This window comes from Petaurus breviceps, unplaced genomic scaffold (genome assembly GCF_028583685.1).
Source record: "Petaurus breviceps papuanus isolate PSGF00001 unplaced genomic scaffold, PetGlider_PUasm1.0 90849, whole genome shotgun sequence".
NCBI classification, from domain to species: Eukaryota; Metazoa; Chordata; class Mammalia; order Diprotodontia; family Petauridae; genus Petaurus; species Petaurus breviceps.
In genome coordinates this window covers 26,049,915-26,060,796 of record NW_027187361.1, presented here as the reverse complement: position 1 = coordinate 26,060,796, position 10,882 = coordinate 26,049,915, and positions in this window count along the sequence as shown.

Sequence of the window (10,882 nt, the reverse complement as noted above, 5' to 3'; positions counted from 1 at the left end):
GGGGGGGGGGGGGGGGGGGGGGGGGGGGGGGAGGAGGGGGGGGGGGGGGGGGGGGGGGGGGGGGGGGGGGTGTATCTGTAGTGTCTGTAGCGGTGTAGGTGTCTGGGTGGAAGAGAAGCACTATCCTGTGCAGGACCTGAGGCAGTGGCAGCAGCTGCTCTGGGGGCTATCAGCCCACAGGCTGAATGTTTGAAAGTCACCTATTTAAACTTCCAGGAGCCAAGATGGCAGAGTAAGAGGCAAGTTGCTCTTACCCTCCCTTATAGACTTTGAAAAACCCAGAAAATATTGTCCCAGGAAAAATCCTGGAATAGTGGAGCCCGCAGAAAAACGGGGTGTAGCAGTCGTTTAGCTTGGGAAGCCAGGGGAATTAACAGGAAAGGTTCCTCTCGCTGTGTCTGAAGGGGACCAGCATAGGACAGGAGGTGTCCCAGCAAGCCCCACGTCAGCAGTAGCAGACCTGCAGGAGATCCTGAACACCAGGGTGGAGAAGCAAGCAAGCCCCAACCCCGGGCACACACCAACCACTGGCTCCAGCCCAACAACAGGCATACTACCAGACTCTAGCTGCCAGCACCTGAGACCCCAGCACAGGAAAGCAAGAACCAGGATCCTAGCCCCCAGCACAAGAAGCCTGGGTCAGTGCCCCTGGGCCCCAGAAGCAGATCAGATATGAAAGACAAACAACATGAGCTAGAAGGACCAAAGAAAAACCATGGCCATAGAGACTAGAGCTCCTACCTCTTCAGCAGCTACAGTTAATGAAGATCCAAGTAAGAAAGCTTTTGCCACCAAAGTTCTCGGCACTGCCAAACGGATCAACATCAGAAACCAAGATGTTTATTAATGGAAATGACATTTAAAAAGAGGTCTTGTCCCCTGCCTTCCTGCTGCACCCTAAGAACCATCAAGCCTTGCCAGCTGAATTTGAGCGGCATCTTTCTTTATAAATTCTCTGTATTAGAATGTGAGCTGCTTGAGAGTAGGCACTGTCTTGCTTTCCTCCCTGTATCCCCAGTGCTCAGCAGAGTATCTTGTCCATAGGAATTACTTCACAAATGTCTTTTCAATCATTTATTGAAAAGCAGTAAGCTCCCTACCACAAATGTTCAAGCAGAAACGGGTATGAGGCCATCTGAGTAATCTAAAAGCCTTTGGTCTCTTTCCCTTCTCAATCTGGAACTATATTTTCCAAGCTCTTTCCCCCTTCTGTCAGCAACACTGAAAAGATTCTTAAGTTGGGTGGGAGGCTGGGTTTGATAACCTTTAAAATCTCTTCCAACTCTAAGATTCTGATTCTGCCATAAGTCAGTGTTAAATTAAGACACAAATGTAACAGTTACCAAAATAAAATTCCTGGTAGAACATGGAAAAATAGGAGAGTGGCTGGTGGAGGTCTTTGTCAATTGATGTGATGGTTCCGAATAATTTCCCCAAAGCCCCTTTAATCTTCTCCTTTGCTGCCCCTACTCTGGTCCCCTCTCTATCCCCTCCCCTCCTCCCACCCCATTACCTCAGGAAGCAGTGACTCAGGAAAATATCGCTTCCTCTTGCCAACTATTCTTGGTTTTGAGACAGAAAGTACAAGCTCTGTCTCCTTGTAAATACTCCTGAGGACATCAGGCATGCAGAGTAAGCCACAATTAACTCCTCTAGACATACAAGTCTTGATATTTTCTGTTGAACTTGTAGGAAAAAAAAACAGTCTCGAGAGAATTAAAATGAAGAAACTAGGTCCAAGAAGTTAACTGATTTTCCCTGAGCGACGCGGCTAAGGAAATGTTCAGGGATGAATCTGAACCTAGGTTTTTATATCACAATACGATCTCACCTTTTTCTCTCATCATCTTTCCAAAATGAAAGAGGCGCTTGCTAACTCAGCTCTCATTAGAATTCCAAGATGTTAAGATGCTTCTCAGACCTCTGAAATTAGCTCCAATTTATCTTATGTTGAAGTGCTGCCCACCCCATTCGAGTGGAGGCTACTTGAGGGCAGACACGGGCTTTGCCTTTATCTCCCCAGGGCTTAGCACCGTGTAGCACATGTAGACCCTTTATACATTCTTGTTGACTTGACTTCTGGGTTTGTAAAGAAAGGGAATGTATACAAGTCCTTAGGATATCTCACTGATATAACTATTAAGTTCATTCTTGATCCCACAGTAAACTACACAAAGCTACTGAAAACCTGTATATTATGCCTAATACAGAGTAAGCACTTAATAAATGCCAGTTTATTGACTCAACAAAATGCCAAACTCATGAAATACAGGGAAGTTTTGCTAAGGAGATTTAAAAAAAAACCCTGCAACATTTAAAAATAGTTCTCTGATGCCATGAGAGAAGCAAATGGTGTTTCTCAAGGTTTATACAAATTCATGGGTCCATAGACTTCTAGCAGGAAGGGACGTTCATGGTCATCCAGTCCTTTCCCCACCCCCCACCCCACTGTGTTGCTGTAATTGTCCAGTCGTGTCTGACTCTTCATGACCCCATTTGGGGTTTTCTTGGCAAAGATGCTGGAGCAGTTTCCATTTCCTTCTCCATCTCATTTTACAGATGAGGAAACTGAGGTAAACAGGGTGAAGTCATTTACCCCGCATCACACAGCTAAGAAGTATCTGAAGCTGGATTTGAACTCAGGTCTTTCTGACTTCAGGCCCAGGTCTCTATCTACTATACCACCTACCTGCCCAGCTCCATTTTACAGATGAGGAAACCGAGGCCCATAGAAGTTCTGTGTCTTGCCCAAGGCTGCTCAGGTAATAAATGGCAGGGCTAGAATTTGAACCCAGGTTCTCTGACTCCAGATCCTTCACTTTTTCCGCTGTGCCCTTCATTTATGGCTAAGGGGATGTTTTTGTTTGTTTTTCTTTTCTAAACAGGCTCCTGAATAGCCAACTTGCTTTAATTTGAAAATCCTGGTTTGTATTGGGGTCTCGCAATTATCTAGTGCCCTTGAAAGAGCCCAGTCTTTTCTGAGATTTCCAAAATGAAACCACCGTGTAATTTTCCATACCTGAATCAACATGGTCAGGTTCCTACTGGTTTATGATGCACCAGCTTCATCCTCAGAAATGTAAAAGTCACAAACTGCAGGCGATTCTGTCACAGTGGAATCTGTATCAGTCAATACATGAGTCAGAGGCCCTCCCAGAACTTTGTCACCACCTCAGTACTGTGTCCTTCCCCCCAAAGATAAAACATCCCGATCACATGCAGTTTGGGGACTTTTCCGTGGGGAACAGTGCCCTCTTGTGCCAGACCCCGAGAGTTCATTAAGCTGATAGGAAATTGGTCACTCTGTAAGACAACCTAAGAAATTATGTATTTCAATAACGTTTCACGGACAGAAATTTCATTTCCATAATTGGACATGACAGAGTATGAATAGAGATACCTACCTACTCATAGAGAGCTATTGATTCCTTCTCTTCTGCTATGTGGCAACCAGGTGGCACAGCGCATAGAATCTTGGATCTGAAATCGGGAAGATCTGAATTCAAATTCAGCCTCAGAAACTTGCTAGCTTTGCAAACCTGGCCAAGACACTTAACTTCAGTCTGCCTTACTTTGCTGATCTCTAAAATGAAGTCAATAATAGGACCTGCCACCCAGAGTTTTTGTTAAGATATAATGAGATAATATTTGTAAAGTACTTTGAAAACCTTAAAGTGCTATATAAATGTTGGCTATGATGAAGTAAAAAGAACTTGACTATGGATAGCTACTTTGATGTAAAATAAGATCTGGGTTCATATTCAGAGGAAGATACTGAAGGAAAAAAAAAAAAAAGCCACTCCTACCCCAAAGAGTAACATCAAATGAAATGGTCACAAACCCAAAAAATGTTCTTGGAAGAACTTAAAAAGGAACTAAAAATCAAGTAAGATTCAAATATGTTCATCTAGAGAAAAAAATTTGATAAATAAAAGTATGTGTAGAAAAATTGTATGTGTGTGTGTGTGTGTCTCTCTTTTATATATATATATATATATATATATATATATATATATATATATATATGCCTGTTTTAGTCTAATGGTAGCCATGGAGGGGGGTGGAGAAGAAAACAAAATTTGCATGATAATTTTGTTGTATACTTAATAATAGATTTGAAGTTTCATGTATGATCATCTTTTTATTGTTCTGTTATGGAAATGCTTGTTTTATTCCATAAATTAAAAATAAATTTTAAAAAATCAGACAAGAGATATTGAGAAAAAAATTAAGGAAAAAATGAACACAATCCAAGAAAATTATGAAAAGAAAGTCAGCCAACTAGAAAAAGAGATGATATCCTCTTTTACTAACTTCAGTTCCTGATGTTGCATCTTCAATATCAACCCATTAATTTTCCCACTTCTACCTCAGTTTACAAAAATCTTACCACTTAAAAATCTGGCACTTTGACCCCAGATCATCACGAAGTGCAGATTGTCTGATCTCCAGAAATAACCTCACAACACACTTTAGATAACAATACTTATCCCAGGGGGTTCGTTAATCAAGGCATACCTGTATTTAGCATTACACTAAAATTCAGTTCCTATGAATCAACCAACAAACACTGATTCATTGAGCACCTACCATGTACTCAGCACCCTACTAAGAGCTAAGGTGGGGCAGGTGGGGGTGGGGGTGTGTAATGGAAATGCAAATTTAAAGATCTTCCCTGCCCCTAGGCTAAAGTGCACCTGGAGCCTGGGGTGGGAGGCTTGTTTTTCAGTAGATACTTTTTGATTGGCCAGTGAGTCAATAAGGTTGTTACATTCTCTGAGCCAGGAGAAGGCTATATAAGCCCTGATGTGTAGCTTTGTTTTTGGGACTCACTTTGAGAAGTGTTCTGTGATTTGATCTGGATTCTGGGAAGCCGTTTTCCAGAGCCCCCCTGGCTTTAAAAAACCCAGATGTTGAAACCCAGATGTTGACTGGGTATGGATGTAATGGTTGGACAGCTTGGAAATCTGTCTACTTGATCTGTTTCTGTCTTGATAATTCTGCCTGTATACTTTGAGGTTCAGGGTGCTGACCTTTTACCCCTGAACAAGGTAAACGATATATGTCTGACTGATTAAAGTAAGCTTGTTAACCCGTTTTGAGTGGCTTTCCTTTAACAAAGCAGATCCAAGAACCTGTGAGAGCAGGCACCCTGAGCATGCTTGGGGTGTTTGCTGCCACATGGTGTATCCACAGTATAGAAGTTTAAGGCTTAGGTCTGGCACTCACAGAGCTTACAATGAAGTTGGGTTTTGCAAGACAAAAGCACATTAGAAATAGAGGGGTAACAGTGAAGTAAGAAAATAATAAGTGTCAAAATTTATGACAGATTGTAAGTGGTATTAGTTCAGAAGAGATCAGTAGGGGCTTTCATGGTCAGAGAAGACTTCATAGAGAAGCTGGAACATGAGCTAGCTCTTGATCTGGATCTAGGCGGAAGAGAGAAGGGGAAGGTTGTAAGGGAAGGTTGGGAGAAAAAAAAAAAAAACCAAGTAATTTCTTTACAGTGCCTAACACATAATAGGAGCTCAATAAACATGAACTGATTTCCCCTGTTTCCCTATTAAGCATTTCAAGACTCTCATTTCCCCTATCCTTAGTCTCATGCTGCACCTCTTTACTTTAAGCTATCCCATGAATTAATCTCTCTGAATTCCGCTGGTTCTCAATCATCAGGGAACTGATTATCCCATTTGCGTATTATTTAGATACTTGACTTCTCCTCCTCCCTCGGCTGGTTAACTTTTTCATTCCTCTGTCTGTCTGTAAATAAGGGAAAAAGGAGACAGAAATCAACCCATTCTATCTTACTCATTTTCATAAAGATGACAGAAGCTACAAATAATTGCTGAGATGAGACTTTTAAAACATTTCTTCCATATTTCTTTTTAAGTGCTTACCTCTACTCATGGATGAATTGCCCAATCTTTATAAAACATCAATATAATGAATCCATCTCTGATTTTAGGAAGGAAACTAGATATTATGGTATTTGTGATTATTATTGCAATTTAAATTGAACCTAGAGACATTTGTGTAATTTTTGGGGGGAGGGAGAATAGTATTGTTTTTTGGACAACCATAAATGCAGACGGTAAATTTTGTGTCAATCACATCCCTTTAAGGTTTCTAAGTAATATTTAGAGTAAGAAGGCCAATTTACCTAAAATGACATGGAAGAATTGATGAAAGGATCATTGGAAGATAATGGATGGAGTGCTGGGCCTGGAGTCAGGAAGATTCATCTTCCTGAGTTCAAATCCGGCCTCAGGTAATTACAAGCTGCGTGACCCCAGGCAAATGACTTAACCCTGTTTGCCTCAGTCTCCTCAACTATAAAATGAGCTGGAGAAAGAAATGGCAAAACACTATATACCTCAGCCAAGAAAACACCAGAGTCACGAAGAGTCAGACACAACTGAAAAATGACTACAAAACAGCAACAAAGATATTCAATATGTAAAAGAGAACGAATGAGCATCTTATCTGGTGGACTTCCCAGCTCTACTGTCATGAGAAAAAGAATGAATGTTTTGTCTCTAGAATGAATGAATTTTTAAAAAGTATTTATTAAATAACATTTATTAAAATGCATTTGTTTATTTATTTATTTTTGCTTTTTGGAGGGGGGAGGGTAGGGCAATTGGGGTTAAGTGACTTGCCCAAGGTCACATGGCTAATTTTTTGTGTTGTGTCTGAGGCTGGATTTGAACTCAGGTCCTCTTGACTCCAGGGCAGCACTCTATTCACAATGCCACCGAGCTGCCCCAAAGCAGATTATGCTTCTCCTCCTCCTCCTCCTTCTTCTTCTTCCCTTTCTTCTTCCTTCTTCTTCTTCCCTTTCTTCTTCTTCTTCTTCTTCTTCTCCTCCTCCTCCTCCTTTCTTCTTCTTCTTCTTCTTCTTCTTCTTCTTCTTCTTCTTCTTCTTCTTCTTCTTCTTCTTCTTCTTTTCTTTTTTTTTGGGGGGGGGGGAAGGCAAGGCAATTGGGGTTAAGTGACTTGCCCAAGGTCACAGGGATAGTAAGTATTAAGTGCCCAAGACTAAATTTGAACTCAGGTGCTCCTGACTCCAGGGCCAGTGCTCCATTTATCAAGCCACCTACCTGCCCCTTAAAATACATTTATTATATGCCAAACAGTATACTGAGTGCTGGGGGTACAAACAGAAAAAGCAAGACAGTCCTTGCTCTCAAAAGTTCACACTCTAATTGGAGGAATCAATACACGATAGACAGACAGACAGACAGATAGATACATAGATACATAGATAGAGACAGGCAGGTAGGTAGAAAGCTAGAGAGACATAGATAAAATAGATAGATGATCGATAAACATAAAGACAGGCACAGATAAAGAGAGATACAGCTCGTATTCCACACATACTAAGTGATGCTGAGTAGCATCCTAAGCTATGGGGACACAGATAAAAGATAAGTCCTGACCCTCAGGGTATTTCAATTCTAACGGAAGATGACAATGCATTCAGAGGAGCAGGAAGGGACCAGGGCAGGACAAAGAGGGAAAGGGGACTGGTGAGAAGGAGGGAGAAGAGGAAGAGGGGAAGCTTTGCCAGGCCCTCTTCTGAAATAGTGATTTGGGAAGGCAGTGACCAGTCAGAGAGAGAAGCATTGGGACTGAGGTTTGTGGAGAGGTGGAGGGAAGGGGCAGGGGGAGGCAAAAAAGACATCCTGAAAAGAACTCTCACTGTAGGGACAATGGAAAGGCATGGGTCGGTTGCCAAGGCCTCAGACTATATCATGGAGGTGCCTCTACTACATTTCACTGTCCTGTTAGGAAACTTCTATGAATATACTCCCATGGCAGAAAAGTGGACCTAGAATAAGATTTTCCAAAAGATAAAGGCACACCAGCCCCCTGGCCTGTTTCTTAGTTGGTCAAGAACCCAAATGATGTAATTTAGTGCCTGCATAATAATCACACTATTAATGACTGATTTTAAACATTCTGAATTTTTTAACTGAGATTTTATCAGATATACACAAATTTTTTAAAAGACTTAGAAAATTTAAAGTTATCACAATACTTAAGGGATCATTTATTTATTGCTGTGATTACTGATGTGATTGGGCACCTAGGTGGCACAGTGGATAGCGTGCCACGCCTGGAGTCAGGAAGACTCATCTTCCTAAGCTCAAATCTGGCCTCAGACACTTCCTAGCTGTGTGACCCCGGACAAGTCACTTAACTGTTTGCCTCAGTTTCCCCATCTGTAAAATGAGCTAAAGAAGGAAATGGCAAAAAACACTCTAGAATCTTTGCCAAGAAAACCCCAAATGGGGTCATGGCTGAACAACAACTGTGATTAGCGAGTATGAACAAAAGGGACAAAAAAATCTTTGAGGAGCTCTGTTGGAAACATCTGGAGAAAAAAACCTTACAACAAACTAGTTCCTGCTGATTCTCATGCTCCACCATTGGATAAAATCACAGACCAAGGCCAAGCTCTGCCATTTCCCATATGTGTCATTATAAAAACATCTCCCAAGCTCTCTTCATCTGTAAAATGGGAATAACACAATTTGTTATGGAGATCAAAATAGACTGTGCATATAAAAGCACTTTTTAAAATTAAAAAGCACGATACAAAAACAGCTGTCTTTCCCCTTTCTTTGAATGCCAGGGCTTTTTGTAGTGCTTGGCTTGCCATTCAGTCATGTCCGACTCTTCCTGATCCCATTTGGGGTTTTCTTGGCAAAGATACTGGAGTGGTTTGCCATTTCCTTCTCCAGCTTATTTTACAGATAAGGAAACTGAGGCAGGCAGGGTTAAGTGACTTGCCCAAGGTCACACGGTTAGTTTAAAAAAAATCTGAGGCCAGGTTTGAATTCAGATCTTCCTGATTCACTGAGATTCACTGAGTCACTTAACTACCCACCTGGCAGAGAGCATGTGCTTAATAAATGCTTGTCAACTGACTTGTAGTTTAATCAATGCACAGAAAAGCAATATTTTTTTCTGCCAAAAGGATGAAAGGAAATTCACTGTTATTTCATCTTTTCCTAATGTAGTTCACTAAAAGATATCTGACAGAATTTGTCATGCTCAGTATACTACAAAGGTAATCAAAGGCTTAAGCCTGCGCCTTGGGGAATATGAAAAGGAAAAGGAGGGAACAAGGACAAGGAAGAAAAATTAGTCCAAAAGGGTAAAGAATCTGGGCAGTTGAGCTTTACGAGGGCCAAGGGACCCAGCTCTTAGAAGTCAGAAATCAAAGAGAATCAACTTACAGAGGAATACTGGATTTGAGGATCACACCATTGATCACACTGGCCTTGGAGTTAGGAAGACCTGAGGCCAAATCCTGCCTCAGACACTCACTAGCTATGTGTGATAGTAATGGCAATTAAAGATTCCCCTGTATTGGCTTGGTTTTCAAATTGATTGTGTTAAAACCCAGAGCTTGTTAATCCCACCTGTGGGATGGACTTGTTGATGTGAAAAGAAAGTCCTGAACTGGGAGGAGCTGGTGACGTAGATTTGGAGACACAAGAGAGAGGCAGAAGAACTTTTTTGGAAGCAGCACCTCGTGGAGAGAGAGAGACTGAGCATTGTTGAGTGCCACTTTGAATCTTTGAATCGCCCTGGACTTTTGAGACCTGCCCCCTGAGCTGCCAAGGACTGAGGAGACATGGCTGTTTTGCTGGTACTTTGTCTGTCTGTTTTGATGTTGTTTTGCCAGATTTGTCCACTGGTGAAAGACTGTCCTGTTGTTGAAGAAGTCCTGGAACCTGGCTTTTGGTTAAGAAGCCCTGAGACTGTCCTGCAGACAGAGTGAATACTGTCCACTGGTGAAGGACAGTGCTGTTGTTGCAGGGGTCTGGGAACCTTTCTGTTGGTTCAGAAGCCCTGAAGAAGGATTTTCTTGTTGTATGTTTACAGAAATCCTGGGAGAGGGTTTTGCTAATGTTTTCAGGAGTTCTAGGACTGTTCTACAGACAGAGGATGAATTAATGAAGAGACTGGCAATGTATCTTGTGGCCTTGCTAAGCCTTGTCTCCCCAGGAACTAAGATTGCTGAGAACTTGCCTCATATCAAGATGAAGAAAAGACCTCCATTTGGGTATTAAGTGCTGTGCTTAAACTTGTTGTCACTCTGGGGTAGATTCAATTGTGATCCAGGGGTGGGGAACTTTTGACCTTTTGTGTTCTGTGGGTGAACAAATGAATGTACTTTACTTATGTTTGGAAACTAATCTCCATTTGAGAAGAGGGGCTTTGTGGTGAACTAAATGAAGGTACAGCCTAGGGGTGGAGTGGTATTTAGAACAGGGACTTTGTAATTGATTGAATGATTGGAAGGTCCTGGGGTGGGGGTGGTCCTTGGAGATTATTTAATCACACTTAGTAAATGCTGTATTTGGAATGATGTCATGTTTTGACCTTCTCTGTTCTTAGTTTGTCACTGAATAAAATGGAGAGCAGCTATGCTGGTATTCTGAACCTTGGGAAGTTGCCTTTCCTTGGCATTACATTACACTATGTGACACTGCACAAGTCACTAAGCCTCAGTCTCCTCAACTGTAACATGGGAAGAATAATAGTACCCACTTCCCAGGTTTGTTGTGAGAATAAAATGAGATAATACTTTAGAAGTGCTTTACAAATCTTAAATCATTACATAAGCAATGGTTTTTATTACTCCCAAAACATTAATATTATATGCTATCGATTCCTACTTTTTAAAAAACAAATCACCAAATATTTCACAGGTTGCTTGATTACTATTTATAATTAAAATAGAGCTTTAAACATCCTTCCAATTTAATATAACTTACAAAGCCACTTATTAAGCCCACACATATTTCCTTTGGGTTCATAAATAACCTGGGACAGCAACTATAGGTTTTTAAAATTAAAACTT